General features: G+C 44.8%; 1 protein-coding gene across 1 annotated transcript in view; it reads right to left on the bottom strand.

The window, feature by feature from the left end:
- CKB (creatine kinase B) overlaps positions 1–2,303 on the bottom strand; it is a 28,675-nt gene extending 26,372 nt beyond the window's left edge. Inside the window, exon 1 of the mRNA XM_073609605.1 lies at positions 2,152–2,303. The gene's annotated coding sequence lies outside the window, so the exon portion shown is untranslated. The remainder of the gene's footprint in view (positions 1–2,151) is intronic.
- Between the last annotated feature and the right edge of the window lie 14,494 nt (positions 2,304–16,797).

Here is a 16,797-nt window from a genome sequence, read left to right as displayed (position 1 = left end):
ATATCCCAATGTTACTACCGGCAAAAAAATAAAATGATATCTTAATGTAGACAACTCATAGCTCTGCATACACCTTCTGTACCATCTCACACTTTATAGACCATGACATAGACTACACCTCCTTCCTATCTGACTGATACAAGTTACTGCACTTAGACATCTTCCGAATAAGGAAGTCAGCATTGTACACTCCGCCTGCCAATCCCATTGCTACACGTTTGTATATCTTGAAGGTCAATAAAAAGTATGCCGCCATTGCTGATCCGTGGTAAAAGAAAAAAAATTGCAGGTTGCAAAGGCATGCTGTAACTTGTAGTTCCATCACAGCCCAAAAGGCTATAGCATCTAAAAAGAATGCTTAGAATTTACAGTATCAAGAACGAGATGCACAATTACTTCCAATTAGCATTTCAAAAGCCAATTAGCTGTCAAGGTAGATGGAAGAACTCATTCAATATTAATGTCCAAGAGGAAGTCGTGTGCTGTACATCGGAGCAACCCGATTACTCTGCACTTCCCTGAGCAGACAGTGCTGACATCCCAACTGAATGACCTATAGGGTGAGAGCAAATAAGCCGGCCATACAATCGGATCTCATTTAGATTTAAACAAATTTATGGAATCCGAGAATAATCCTAAACAATTCAGTGCATTTGTATGAAATCAGGTAGGCCCTTGCACTACATACTTGGTGGTAGATCTAAAAAAAAGGAGGGAGGATGAACAAGCAGATTTATATACTGTAGTATATGGCTAGCTTAAAAAAGGTGACTATGCTGTACAATCGCCTCTAGAGATTGTACAAAAACTAACATGACATACAGGCAGGCCTTTGCATAGTTGATGGCAGATCTAAATGAGATCATACAACCGGATTGTATAGTTTATGGTTGGCCTTCTACCACACATACTTAAAATACAACCATACAATCTCATGTACCTTTTGTATTGAACTGTACTGTAATTGTGTTGTCCCCTCTACATTGTAAAGCGCTGTGTAAACTGTTGGCGCTATATAAATCGTGAATAATAATTCTTCAAAGTTATACAATGTAAGGGCCCATAAAAACAAAATTAAATTTTATTAAAAAAAAAAAAAAAAAAAACCCACATACACCACAAAAAACCCCAGTAATTTTTTTAATTTTATACATTAATCAAAACACAAAATATATATTTTCACGCAATACATAAAATAACTTGAAAAAAGACCGCACAGATCGTAACGTGTATGGTCACATCAAGCTGCGAACGAAGGATGAATTAAAGGGCATTGACCGTTTCAATGGGGTACTGAACAGTTTGGTAAACGGGATCACATTAGGAACCCACCTAGTCCATCCTTCCCCCAAACTGCATTCAATAAACTAAAATCCGTATTGCCGGTATGTGTCTCTGCACATCCGAATGGAAACCTGCTCCTTAAAAAAAAAAAAAGACACGCTTTCCCTTCTGAAAATGCCCACTGCCTGGCTGCCACGCTTCTGCACTGCCGTTCCCAGGCAGTGGGGGGCTGCTGCAAATAATTTTTGCAGGTTTTGACCTCACCATCTGCAGGCTTGTTCCAGGTCAGTGACTCACGGCAGCCAGACAACTAGCATTTTCAGAAGGTGATCAGCAAGGACCTGAATAAGCCCATTCTAGCGTAGTAAACCGCATCAATGATCTGTTAATGGCACCCCATCCCCAGTAGTAGGCCAGTTAGGAGACATGATGCTGCAGCAGTAATAAGTCATCCCATCCCCAGCTGGCCCCATCCCAGAGGCTGCAGCATTGCCATGAGAAGAAGGGCAGCAGGGGGCAGCACTGAGCCGGCCAAACTTCACACTCCATTAACCCCTTCCCTGCTGGAGGTAATCCATTAGAGCAGAGCACAGGCATCCCATGCACAGACATCCCTCCTCCACCAGTCCCATCCTCATCACTATGTACTGCCATTGTACTGCAACGCCCCAGCCAGGACAGGGACACATCCCAAGGACATGAGCTGTCCCTGGGGACCCTCCATCCATCCATCCATAGTACCCCTCCCCCATCCCAGATGACTGCACAGCTCCTAGTGCTGCTTCTATGCAATCTGCAAATGGTTCCTCCTCCATGCAGACTAATACATGGAGGGTGCACCCTGCTCCTCCCCCCTCCTGTACTCACCAGATGGGTTTTACTGGAGGAAATAGAAAAGTCTCTTTAGCAGCTTTCCAGAACCAACAACTCCCAGACCTGGAGGGATGTGAGTGAGAAGACGCTGCCAGCGCTTTTATATAGCGTGCTCTGCCCCCTCTGCCATTGGCTGCTATTATTATTCCATTCATTGGATTGGATGGCCTGGCGGAGAGGGGGCGGCGCCTGTAGGGCAATGCTCGGTCTATGCTGCATTGTGCGGGACGTGCCGCTGATTGGGGGGGGGGAGCCAATGCGCACCTATCACCTCTCACCTGTCATCTGTCACCTGTCATCTGTCACCTGTCACACCTCCAAGAGGTACTGCAGGCTTTACATGTTAAAGGGAACCTGTCACCGGAATCTTAGAAAAATGCCACAAAAAAATAAAAATCTATGATATTAAAGTAGAACTCCAACCCAAAATAACACGAAGAAGTCATAAAAATACACTCACCGGCCACTTTATTAGGTACACCTTGCTAGTGCCGGATTGGCCCCCCTTTTGCCTTTAGAAGGAGTTCCAGCAGTATTGGCCCATTTATACGGGGCGCCGCCCCCCTGATCCATGCACCCGCCCCTAATCTACATGCAGGGCGCTGGATGCATCAGCCCCGGGTGCAGGCGCCGGCATCTTCACTAAGGGGAACAGTAAGTTAAGCCTTCCAGCTTCACAGCCTGTTTCCTACTGCGCATGCGCGAGTCGTGCCGTGCTTTCTGAATGGTCCCGCTGTCTTCAGGGGCCTGTGTGTTTCCCAGAAGGCAGCGCAGGGGGAGGGGCAAGGGTGGCATAGATACAACAAGGTGTTGGAAACATTCCTCAGTGATTTTGGTCCATATTGACATGATATCACGCAGTTGCTGCAGATTTGTCGGCTGCACATCCATGATGTGAATCTCCCCTTCCACCACATCCCAAAAGTGCTCTATTGGACTGAGATCTGGTGACTGTGGAGGCCATTGGAGTACAGTGACCTCATTGTCATGTTCAAGAAACCAGTGGTGAGATGATTTGAGCTTTGTGACATGGTGCATTATCCTGCTGGAAGGAGCCATCAGAAGATGGGAACTCTGTAGTCATAAAGGGATGGACATGGTCAGCAACAATACTCAGGTAGGCCGTGGTGTTTAAACCATGCTCAATTGGTACTAAGGGGTCCAAAGTGTGCCAAGATAATATCCCCCCCACCATAAGGCCCCTTTCACACTGAGGTGCTGTTTGGGCGCTTTCACGCTAAAAAAAGCACCTGAAAAGCTCATGAAAACCTATTTTCATTAAAATCAATGAATGCTTTCACACTGGGGCAGTGCGCTGGCAGGGTGGTAAAAAAAACGCCCCTCTCCATTGAAATGAATGAAAAGCTCTTCAAAAGCTGTCAGTGTTTTACTGGCAGTTTAGAAGCGCCTCAGTGTGAAAGTGGCCTTACACCACCATCAGCCTGAACCATGGATACAAGGCAGGGTGGATCCATGATTTCATGTTGTTTACACCAAATTCTGCCCCGACCATCTGAATGTTGCAGCTGAAATCGATACACATCAGACCAGGCAACATTTTTCCAATCTTCTATTGTCCAATTTTGGTGATCCTGTGTGGATTGTAGCCTCAGTTTCCTGTTCTTAGCTGACAGGAGTGTGACTGGATGTGGTCTTCTGCTGCTGTAGCCCATCTGCTTCAAGGTTCGCTGGGTTGTGCATTCAGAGATGGTATTCTGCATACCTCGGTTGTAACGAGTGGTTATTTGAGTTACTGTTGCCTTTCTATCAATCTCTGCCCATTCTCCTCTGACATCAACAAGGCATTTTCATTCACACAACTGCCACTCACTGGATATTTTCTCTATTTCAGACCTCTCTCTGTAAACTCTAGAGATGGTTTTGTGTGAAAATCCCAGTAGATCAGCAGTTTTTGAAATACTCAAACCAGCCCGTCTGCCACCGACAACCATGACACGTTCAAAGTCACCTAAATCCCCTTTCTTCCCCATTCTGATGCTCGGTATGAACTTCAGCAAGTCGTCTTCACCGCGTCTAGATGCCTAAATGCATTGAGTTGCTGCCATGTGATTGGCTGATTAGCAATACTGTATGACTATGTGTTACCAAGCAATTGAACACCTAATAAAGTGGCCAGTAAGTGTATGTGAGTTTGTTAAATCTTACATTTAGGTATTTTAGTACTTATATTAAGGCCCTGATCACAGCTGTGTGGTAAACAAATGATTTTTGTTTTTTGCTCTTTTGGCACATTTTTATCATGACCGTATAGGGAAACCTATTTGGGGGGCGGGTCTTAAACAGCAAGGGGTGTGGCCTTGACAGGAAGGGGTGGGTCATATTTAAATTAGGGGGTGCACAAGTTTAGTCAGGCCTAGGGCAGCACAAAATCTAAATACACTACTGACCCCTGCAATACTTTTGGGGTTAATACAGGACCTGTCATAGGTTCTCATCACGGGTTGTTGACTATGCCCATCCTTTCCACCACCCTCCTCCATTTTTATAGAAGCCGTACTTTAGCTTCCATCAATGAAAAGCCATTTATGAATGAAAGGTCCACCTCCTCCATTCATAGTATAGGGCCCTTTTCATTGATGGAAGCTGTAATACAGCTTCTATGAATGGAAGAGGGTGGTGGAAAGGGAGGGCATAGCCAACAACCCGTGATGAGAACCTATGACAGGTCCTGTATTAACCCCCCAAAGTACCAGAAGATTACCATTGCAGGGGTCAGTAGTGTATTTAGGTTTTGTGCTGCCCTAGGCCTGACTAAACTTGTGCACCCCCTAATTTAAATATGACCCTCCCCTTCCTGTCAAGGCCACACCCCTTGCTGTTTAAGACCCGCCCTGAATTTTTCGAGTGGGGACACTAGTTCTGAGGGGCTGGGGGGGAGGGCAATGGATTCCCTTAATTTGCAGAGATTTCCTCTCACTTCCTGTTTGGCTATGGGGCAGGAAGTGAAGGGAAATCTCTGCAATGGGACAGGGATGGTAAAAAAATAAACTGACAGGGGCTATAACCCTCCCTTATTCTATCCAAAATGAAAAAAAAAAAAAAAAAAAAAGTGTTGCCTATAGTTCTACTTTGACCGCTTCCGGACCAGCCGCCGCAGTTTTACTGCGGCAGGTTGGCTCCACTGCGTGAAATCACGTTACTGTACGTGATCTCGTGGGGACCGGATAGCAGGCATGCGCGCGCTGCACAGCGGGGAGTGCCGATGCTCGTGGCCGAGGGCTGCGATGACCGCCGGCCACCAGCGATTATGACCAGGAGACACAGAACAGGGACACACACTTCCCTGTTCTGTTCTGACAGGAGTGACAGACCATGTGTTCCTATTAGCTAGGGACCACGATCCGTCACATCCTGTAGTTAGTCCCTCCCCCTTCAGTTAGAATCACCTCCCAGGAAACACAGTTAACCCCTTCACAGCCCCCTTGTGTTAACCCCTTCACCGCTAGTGACATTTTTACAGTAATCAGTGCATTTTTAATCACACTGATCGCTGTATTCATGCCAATTGTTCCAAAAATGTGTCAAAATTGCCCGATGTGTCCGCCGTAATGTCACAGTCATGATAAAAATCGCAGATCGCCGCCATTACTAGTAAAAAAAAAATAATAACAATGCTATAAATCTATCCCCTATTTTGTAGACGTTATAACTTTTGCGCAAACCAATCAATATACGCTTATTGCGATTTTTTTTACCAAAAATATGTAGAAGAATACATATCGGCCTAAACTGAGGAAAAAAAATCGTTTTTTTTATATATTTTTGGGGGATATTTATTATAGCAAAAAGTAAAAAATGCATTCTTTTCAAAATTGTCGCTCTTTTTTTGTTTATAGTGCAAAAAATAAAAACCACAGAGGTGATCAAATACCACCAAAAGAAAGCTCTATTTGTGGGAAAAAAAGACGTCAATTTTGTTTGGGTACAATGTCGCACGACCGCACAATTGTCAGTTAAAGCAACGCAGCGCCGAATCGCAAAAAGTGCTCTGGTCAGGAAGAGGGTAATTTAAGTGGTTAAGCACAAATTTCTGATAATTTTATGGAGAGGACTAAGAAGATACAACCATGCCAATGGTGCAGCAGAAAACACATAGTACAGTGAGGAAGGTTTGTGGTCCAGGATGATAGGACAGTCAAAATTAGAAGTGGCGCCCCCCCCCACATTTGCGGAATGCCGGCCGCCCGCATACCGGAAGCAGTGCGGCCGCTTTATGGGGGCGCTAGACTAATTTGCCTCTCAGCCCAGTCCGTCCCATAAGACTTGGCACTACACTAACAGCGCAGGCTGGTGGTCTCCTCTGCGGCTCATTTTGGACTCTTTCCGTGCTGCCCCCCTGTAAAGTGCTGCCCTAGGCATGGGCCTTGTCGGCCTAGGCCAGGATACAGCGTTGGCAGAGGCATGAGGAGGCAGAGGACTTTGGATTGCAACACAAACTCACCACATATGTTACAATCTGATTGTACAATCTCCTTTAGCTCTACCAACAACTGTGTGGTGCCTGGCTAATTGAATAATAATTGATTGCGTAGATTACACAGGTCCACATATTACATGCTTTTGGTAAATCTAAAGTTAATTGTACAAAGACTGTATGATGAAATTGTAGCATGTATTGTGGCATGTGCGACACATAGGGAGGGATTTACTAAAACTGGGGCACACAGAATCTGGTCCGGCTCTGCACAGTAACCAATCAGCTTCTAACTTCAGCTTGTTTGATTAAGTTTTGACAATAAAACCTGGAAGCTGATTGGTTACTATGCAGAGCAGCACCAGATTCCGTGTGCGCAAGTTTTAGCAAATCTCCCCCATAAAGACGCATGGCAAGTCTAAATCTCTTTATTTCAATGGCACCCATTCCAATCTACAGTATATGACTAAAAGTCGCACCGTCTTTAAAAAAGGTCTCTATACTACTTCTATGCGACTTTCTTGCGACTTGAATGACATAAAGCAGGGATATGCAATTAGAGGACCTCCAGCTGTTGCAAAACTACAAGTCCCATCATGCCTCTGCCTCTGGGTGACATGCTTGTGGCTGTCAGAGTCTTGCTATGCCTCATGGGAGTTGTAGTTCTGCAACAGCTGGAGGTCCACTAATTGCATATCCCTGACATAAAGTGTAATAAGTTGCATTTAAGTCGCACAACTTTAGAGTCGCACTAGTGGGAACCAAGCCTTACCATGCAGGCTAGTGTAGTGACGGCTCTGGAATGGAGCCATGCAATGTGCATTTCAGCACACTGCGCTGTTTTGTTTTTTTGGGGTTTTTTTTTTTGCTTTTTTTATTTGTGTTATCACACAGTGACACTTCATTTGTATCTCTGCACAGCAGCCTAATGCATTGCACTACTGTACGGTGGCATACAATGGCACCTAGTGCGGAGCTGAAAAATGCAGACATGCACATTGTGGTGTGAACAGGGCACACAAGCATCAATTTTCTATGTGTCCTAGCGGTGACCTGCGCTTATCCAGAGCGGAAAAATGCAGGTCACCGCACATAATGTAAACAAGCCCATAGTCAGCACAAGTTGTCACATCTGCAGATGCAAAATGAACCGCAGAGGAGACCAGAAGCCTGCTGAAAGACGAAGAAAGCTGTCAAAGCCAGCATGTGCCGACTGCTATGGGGCCCACAGAACTTCCGCCAAAGCAAACACGCCCTTGTTCTTTGTCAGCTGGAAATCGCACAGTGTGACATACAGATGGCCAATACAGGAAGAATGTACAGTGTCGTATGCAATACCACAGTGCAGCAATTACTCTTTTATTCCAAGGACCTAATAGTGACATCGTGGGTTGCTTAGGGGATTGCACTCCTGCATTGCAGCACTTGGATCCTTGGTTCAAATCCCAGACAGGAAAGCCATTGTATTGCTCCCATTTAGACTTTCTTTTTGACATTTTAAATGCTCTGCACATGCTCCAATCTCCCATATGTGTCTGTACCGTCAATCATATTTTCAGAGGGGTGACGGTCATAGGCGTGTGCAGGGGGTGTGCCTGGGCACACCCTAATCACTATGTGCTGTGCCGTTTCCTCCTACTGCCAGGCAGAGCTGGTGCAAGGATTTTTGACACCCTAGGCAAAACCTAATTTTTCCACCCCCCCCTGGCTCCACTCCCTTTGCCCTTCCCATGTATAATCCGCCTTTTTAATGAAGCGCTCATCAAATGCAGCCTCACTAGTGCCCATCCATGCAGCCTCACCAGCGCCCTTCAAATATAGCCTCAACAGCGCCCATTAAATGCAGCCTCACCAGCGCCCATCAAATGCAGCCTCACCAGCGCCCATCAAATGTAGCCTCACCAGCGCCCATCAAATGCAGCCTCACCAGTGCCCATCAATGAATGTTTGCTTACTTCCATTTATTCAGGAGTCGAGGCACAGACACAGTCCTCCGCCGCCGCTGTGCCTCTGACTCTGTGTGTGAACGGAGCCGCGGCTGCCTGCTGATGCTGAGACTTAGTTTCTTGCTGCAGAGAGAAGAGAGTAATAACACCAGTGGCTGGGCGCCCTAGGCAGCAGGGCGCCCTAGGCGGCTGAATAGTTTGCCTAGTGGCAGCACTGGCCCTGCTGCCCGGGCTTCCCCCCCTCTTGTTGGCCCACTCGCCCCACCGTGCTGCTGGCTTCCCTCCTCTCCTCTCCCCCCGGATGCTACGGGGGATGTTTCAGGATGGAGAGCGGGGGAAGGGGCTAGTGAATATGTAATTTCCTAGCCCATTCCTTTTCTAAATGAACACAGTGGACACACTAGCTCACTTTCATAACTAAAGGATAGTAAACTGTGTTTACTATGCTTCAGTTTGTGAATGCACAGGAAGCCGCTCAGCACAGAGCACTTCCCATTCATTCACTGTCCAGTGCAGCTGAGGCTGCAGAGAAAGAAATGTGTATTGGCTTTGGGGTGTACACCCTAATGCAATAGGCTGAGCACACCATAAGTGATGCTGTTGTAGTGGATGATATTTATTACGTTGTCATTTTACAGAATTGAAGGTTATACTGCACTTAGCGATGATGGCTGCATTCTTTTTCTTTTTAGGCTTTCTTTCCTTTATTTTCACCTGGTTATCCAGCGAGTAAGTCTGTTGTTTTTTGATAGAACAAGCTGCTCTGCAGATTAGCAGTTAGAGGGTTGGGACAAACCATTTACCACTAACAGGGGTGCTTACAATGATCAGATTTTATTCATTTATGTAAAACCTTTATCCCAAAAGGAACAAAACTGTTTGCTGTAACTGCTTAAAATGTCTTCGCTGGAGTTCAGCTTCAATTTGTTAGTGCATCTAACACTTATTTTAATAAAGTAAACAATCACCTTGTAAAACAACCCATTCAGTTTAAAATAGAAATGAAAGGCAAAACATTTTTGTATAAATACCTTTTTCCCCTTTTTTATAAGTGATCACATTCCCTCTGTACTCGGCTGCATATGAGCTAGGGGAGGAGAAGATGTAGCACACTGAGCTTCCCAGTGAATGGCTGTGCAGGGGGGCGTGTCAGGACAAGTCTGACCATTGAAAAGCAGGCTGAGTTCCCAGCATAGCTAGAGAACTGGCCATGGCGTGCTCTCCTGCTTAGTGTGGTCAGTTGTTAATCGGAAAGCAAGGGGACTAGCAGGAACACCAGGGATTTCACATGAAGGAAGCAATACAAAGAGAACAGGATACTTTCTCATACAAGTATATCAGGGCTGGTGCAAGGATTTTTGACATCCTAGGCGAAACCTAATTTTGCCCCCACTTTGGCTCCACCCCTGATCTTTGCCCCGCTCATGTTTACCCCAACTTTTTAATGAAGCGCCCATCAAATGCAGCCTCACCAGCGCCCATCAAATGCAGCCTCACCAGCGTCCATCAATGCAGCCTACCAGTGCCCATCAATGCAGCCTACCAGTGCCCATCAATGCAGCCTACCAGTGCCCATCAATGCAGCCTACCAGCGCCCATCAATGAATGTTTGCTTGCTTCCATTATTCATTCGGAAGTCGGGCCACAGACCCAGTCCTCCGTCGCCTCTTACACTATGCGCGAACAGAGCAGTGACTGCCTGCTGTTGCTGAGACTTAGTTGCTTGCTTCAGAAGGAAATGAGTAGAAACACCAGTGGCTGGGCGCCCTAGGCAGCAATGCACCCTAGGCGGCTGCCTAGTTTGCCTAGTGATAGCACCGGTCCTGAGTATATGGTACCGCAGGCACATATCAGGAATATATGAAGTGTTGGGGTAACAAACGCTAGTGGAAGTAACTGGGTTTTGGTCTCCTGCAATGCCCTGTACAACTGCACTCAATCTTAGCGCAGGTTCTCACTGAGCTATGGGAATGAAGCCGTGCGAGTTCAGCGAGTGTCAGTCCCGATTTCGTTGGCGATTTCACAGACATCTGTGTGGGTTTCTGTACAGATGTCAATGGAAATCGCACCCCGAAATCGCAAAAGTAGTACAAGAACTGTAAATGCGGCGTCGCACCGATTAGAACGGGGCCATTGCCGGAAACAGCCGCCAATTTGACATGTCAAATTGCATGTCAAATCGCACCAGTGTGAACCAGGGCTTAGAGAGAGAAATAGAACTAGAAGCCAATCAGACTCATGAACATGCTGCCAGGAGGAAAGGGCGGAGTGGTTGACTCATCATGATGCTGCTGTTCTCTGATTGTCCAATCAGCAGGATGGGGGTGTGTTCTTCATAAAGAATACCTCCCAACATTTTGAGATGGGAAGGAGGGACACCTACTAGCAAACGTATGTAGGCATGGGACACGCCCCCTGCCACACCCCCTTAAAGGAGAATTAACCCAAAAAAAGGTTAATTAAATCTACAAGGGATTTTTTTACCACTACTAATCCTTTATATTGGCTGTTAAAATTTACAAATGCAGCAATTTAGAAATTGGATGAATGGTTTAGCACTGGGAAACACTTTTTGAAAGATAAAAGTGTATTTTCTATACAACTATATAGATCAGACCAAAATGGGGGACAAATGAGGTGGAAAAAGGGACAGAGGGACATTGCTCCAAATCAGGGACAGTCCCTCGAAATCAGGGACACTTGGGAGCTATGCATCAAGCAGTGCTGTCACTAGGTTGGCGGTCAAGCGATTGGCTGTGCTGCCTGGTTGGGGTGCCTAGATCTTAAGACAGACTTCACAGAAGTACAAATGTCTTGATAGTTTCCATGTATTTTGCTAATTGATAGGAATGCAGTGGGAACTGCCAGTCCCAAGCAATTAGGCTCCGTTCCCAAAGCTAAAACAGCAGGATAATTCCAATGAGATTGGAAAATTGCAGCCGCTTGTCTGAGAGTATTGCATTGAGCCTAAAGTGTCTAGTTGTCATTCTTCTGTACAAAAAATCGAAACGTTCCTATTCCTGACTGCGCTATTTATTTTGAAACATGAAAAAAAAAAAAAAAAGAAGTAACACTACGTGGCTCCAGTAAATTGTCAAATGACTGTGAAAACGTGACGGACAGCAGAAATATTTTACATCCCTGATGCCCAGCTTGTAGCCCGAGGGCTGGTACACGATGTGCGGACCTCAGCAGTCTATAGAGGGAACATTGATTAGGATAATAGCATTGATCTCCACTGGCCTCATGTAACATGTTCCTAGGTTCATATTGTCTTATGCAGCACATCTCCAGCCAGCAATGTATCCTGTCCACATGCTCTGACCCGCGTTTTCTCTATTAGGTCTGCAGTTTCTGACACTCCTCTCAAGCATTACATACACTATATTGTCAAAAGTATTGGGACAGCTGCCTTTACACGCACATGAACTTAATTGTCATCCCAGTCTTAAAGCCCATACACACGCTTCGATTTTCGGACGTCAACTGTGTTACGACGGCCGATCGTCTGCAAATCTTACCGTTAGTACGGTGTTTTCGACAGCCGATTTCACTCAACATTTTTGTCGGATGTGAACTTAACGTCTGATTTTCATTTCATCAGTATGGTTTTCGTACAAAAAAAAAAACGTAAGAAAAAACGTAAGAGCAAGACTACGCATGCTCAGAAATGAAAGAATGTATACAAAACTATTCAACACGTTTCGTCACTTCTGACGTTGTATTCTGTCAAACTAAAATTCTCGTATTGTTAGTAACTTCTTCACTTTCGACATGAGACTAGCAAGCCACAAAAATCTGTCGTCCGAAAATCAAAGCATGTGGACAAGGATTTAGTCCATAGGGTTCAATATTAAGTTGGCCCACCCTTTGCAGCTATAACAGCTTCAACTCTTCTGGGAAGGCTGTCCACAAGGTTTAGGAGTGTGTCTATGGGAATGTTTGACCATTCTTCCAGAAGCAATTGTAAAAAGTCTGCTGTGCTAATCAATCTTAAAAATCTAAATAAACAAATAGTCCTTCAAGCAGTTGGCACAAAAAATGGATAAACACCAATGTAAAAGAAATGGGGAAAAAAAGGTGCAGCACTTAAAGATTTTGTCCTTAAGGTGATTAATCCTCAAAGCATGCTCAAGATGTATCACATATCATGGTAAGAAACCTCTTTCCTGATCAAGCGTGTTTCTTACCATAATATGCGATACAGCATTCTTTGAGGATTCGTCACCTTAAGGACATTATCTTTAAGTGCTGCACCTTTTTTTTTTTCCATTATTTTAGAAGCATATTTGTGAGGTTAGGCTCTGATGTTGGATGAGAAGGCCTGGCTCACAGTCTCCGCTCTAATTCATCCCAAAGGTGTTCTGTTGGGTTGAGGTCCAGACTCTCTTCAGGCCAGTCAAGTTCCTCCACCCCAAAATCACTCATCCACACTATATTGCCAAAAGTATTGGGCCACACCTCTAAATTATTTGGTGGAGGGGGGATTATGGTGTGGGGTTGTTTTTCAGGGGTTGGGCTTGGCCCCTTAGTTCCAGTGAAGGGAACTCTTAAGGCGTTTCAGCCCAACCCCTGAAAAACATTACCACACCATAATCCCCCCTCCACCAAAGGATTTGGACCAGTGCACAAAGCAAGGTCCATAAAGACATGGATGAACAAGTTTGGAGTGGAGGAACTTGACTAGACAGTGAAGGGAACTCTTAAGGCGTCAGCATACCAAGACATTTTGGTCAATTTCATGCTCCCAACTTTGTGGGAACAGTTTGGGGATGGCCTCTTCCTGTTCCAACATGACTGCGCACCAGTGCACAAAGCAAGGTCCATAAAGACATGGATGAACAAGTTTGGGGTGGAGGAACTTGACTAGCCTGCACAGAGTCCTGACCTCAACATGATAGAACACCTTTGGGATGAATTAGAGCGTAGACTGCTAGCCAGGCCTTCTCGTCCACATCAGTGCCTGACCTCACAAATGCGCTTCTGGAAGAATGGTCAAACATTCCCATAGACACACTCCTAAACCTTGTGGACAGCCTTCCCAGAACAGTTGAATCTGTTATAGCTGAAAAGGGTGGGCCAACTCAATATTGAACGGACTAAGACTGGGATGCCATTAAAGTTAATGTGTGTTAAGGCAGACGTCCCAATACTTTTGCAATATAGTGTATATTGAATATTGCAAAGTGAACAAATAACATGATGTAGCGCTGCCAAAAAACAAATGACAGTCTATGAAGAAAGTGCTTTCAACCCCATGATGTTAGTGACCTTCCTTGCCAATAAAGTGACTCACTCCGCTGTAGCTGATAGTGATCTTAATATTACACAACACCTCGTGCTCCTTTCCAGTCTCCTAGAACTCTCACCTCCACTACGTGGGATAAAGATATACACTATATTACCAAAAGAAAAGTATTGGCACACCTGCCTTTACACACACATGAACTTTAATGGCATCCCAGTCTTAAGCCTCGTACACACGATCGGATTGTTCGCCAACAAAACCGTGGAATTTTGTCTGAAGGGCGTTGGCCCAAACTTGTCTTGCATACACACGGCCACACAATTGTTGGCCAACAATTACAAACATAGTGACGTACTGCGTTGTTTTTCAGCTCTTTAGCGCCACCCATTGGGCTCCTTCTGCTAATTTCGTGTTAGTAGAAGTTTAGTGAGTGTTGATTCGCGCTTTTCATTTCGCACTTTTCAGTTTTTTTTTGAACGGCCGTTCGTCAATCAGACGTGTTGCGGAATCGGAGGAGATAACGTGTTATTATTATTGGCCTTGGAGTTATTGCTTTGACATTATTTTTTTGGTTGAATAATGATTTGATTTGGTATATTTTCTATATTTTTGGATGCATAGAATGCACTTTTTGGTTAAAGTGGATGTAAACCCAATGTCATCCTTTCTAAACTACTGCCATAGGGGTTATCTATAAGGATATACATGCCTCCTGCATGTATCTTTACCAGTCAAATGTCTCTCCTCTGTCTGTTATGAGACCCGAAAAACTGCAGATTCTGTGGGCGGGTCTGTTGTCTGGAGCTCGGTGGGTGGAGTCGTGAGGTCAGTAGACTCCCCGCCCACCTCTACACTTTCCTTGTCAATATGCATCTTCTCCTGTGTATTTCTAACACTGAACTTCTGCTATGATCTCTAACATCCAGTGAAAAGACAGGAAAGTAACCACATGACTTCAGCACATGCCCAATCATGCTGAGATGTGGAACAGCCAATCCTTGCAGAGCTGCTGAAGAAAGGAGTGGGGGAGGGAATTAAAAAATCATGCCTGTGTCTTAGGCTAGTGCACGAGATATGTAAATCACCTGTCACTCACAGCAAGGGGGAGGATTTGACAAAGTTTTTCTCTGTTTGTCAAGATTTTTCTCACTGAACAATAAAAGAGGATTGCTCAGAGATGGATTAACTCTGTGTGGCAAGACTGGGCTCAAATGATAGGAAATCTTATACTCTATATTATGATATAAGAAAGAATAAAAAATATTCGGGTTTACATCCACTTTAAGTTCTATTGGAAGATAGCATGTCTCATTTTATTTTGTTTTCTTTTTTTAATGCGCAATAAAAAAAAATTGTATAGAATAATACTTGGCTATGTGTTTTACTTCAAATGACAGTTTGGGAGTAGGCAATTACATTATAAAAAATACAATGTAAAATTGACAAGGGACACCAACATAGTTGTATCTTTGATCTTAAAAACTACGGAATAATGGTGTTGTTGTAACTTGCCCAAATAAAAAAAAAAATAAAAGCATAATAATAATATTCTTGATATCACTAGGAAAAAAAAAAAGCCTTTGAAAATTCGTTTGCAATAACTCCATCAGTATCACCAGCAAAGCAGCTTCATTATTATCCCATTAAAGAAGAGGAGAATTGTGCGCTGCATTTCGAGATTTCATAAATTGCCACGTCACAAATGTTAATTCTCCATTACGAACGCTAATTTACAAGGCTCGTCCTTGCTTCCGAGCATGCGTGTTTGTACTTTGGACTTTTGTCTGACGGACTTATGTACACACGCTCAGAAAATCCGACAACAGACATTTGTCCACAGAAAATTTTAAAACCTGCTATCCAACATTTGTCTGCGCAAAATCCGACAACAATTGTCTGATGAAGCGTACACACGGTCGGATTTTCCGCCAACAGCCTGTCATCACACATTTCCCGTCGGAAAGTCCAAACATGTGTACGAGGCTTTAGTCTGTAGGGTTCAATATTTAGTTGACCCACCCTTTGCAGTCATGACAGCTTCAACTCTTCTGGGAAGACTGTACACAAGGTTTAGGAGTGTGTCTATAGAAATATTTGACCATTCTTCCAGAAGCGCATTTCTGAGGTCAGACACTGATGTTGGACTGGAAGGCCAGGCTAGCAGTCTTCGCTCTAATTCATCCCAAAGGTATCGGGTTGAGGTCAGGACTCTGTGCGGGCCAGTCAAGTTCCTCCACCCCAGACTCGCTCATCCATGTCTTCATGGCCATTGCTTTGTGCACTGGTAGGCAGTCATGTTGGAACAGGAAGGGGGCATCCCCAAACTGTTCCCACAAAAATGGGAGCATGAAATTGTCCAAAATGTCTTGGTATGCTGACGTCTTATGAGTTCCTTTCACTGGCCAGTCAAGTTCCTCCACTCCAAACTCGCTTTTCCATGTCTTTATGGACCTTGCTTTGTGCACTGGTCCAAATGCTTTGGTGGAGGGGGGGGGATTATGGTGTGGGAATGTTTTTCAGGGGTTGGGCTTGGCCCCTTAGTTCCAGTGAAGGGAACTCTTAAAGCGTCAGCATACCAAGACATTTTGGACAATTTCATGCTCACAACATTGTAGGAACAGTTTGGGGATGGCCCCCAGTGCATAAAAAGGTCCATAAAGACATGCATGAGCGAGTTTGGGGTGGAGGCACTTGACTGGCCTGCACAGTGTCTCAACTCCAACCCGATAGAACACCTTTGGGATAAATTAGAGCGGAGGCTGCGAGCCAGGCCTTCTTGTCCACATCAGTGCCTGACCTCACAAATGCGCTTCTGGAAGAATGGTCAACATTCCCATAGACACACTCCTAAACCTTGTGGACAGCCTCTCCAGAAGAGTTGAAGCTGTTATAGCCGCAAAGTCAATATTGACTTTAGCCAACTCAATATTGAACCTTACAGACTAACACTGAGATTAAAGTTCATGTGCGTGCAAAGGCAGGCGTCACAATACTTTTGGTAATATAGTGTA

This window comes from Aquarana catesbeiana, linkage group LG13, assembly GCF_042186555.1.
Source record: "Aquarana catesbeiana isolate 2022-GZ linkage group LG13, ASM4218655v1, whole genome shotgun sequence".
In the NCBI taxonomy this organism is placed as follows: Eukaryota; Metazoa; Chordata; class Amphibia; order Anura; family Ranidae; genus Aquarana; species Aquarana catesbeiana.
The sequence above is the reverse complement of the archived record's forward strand: the minus strand, read 5'-3'. Positions and strand labels throughout refer to the sequence as shown.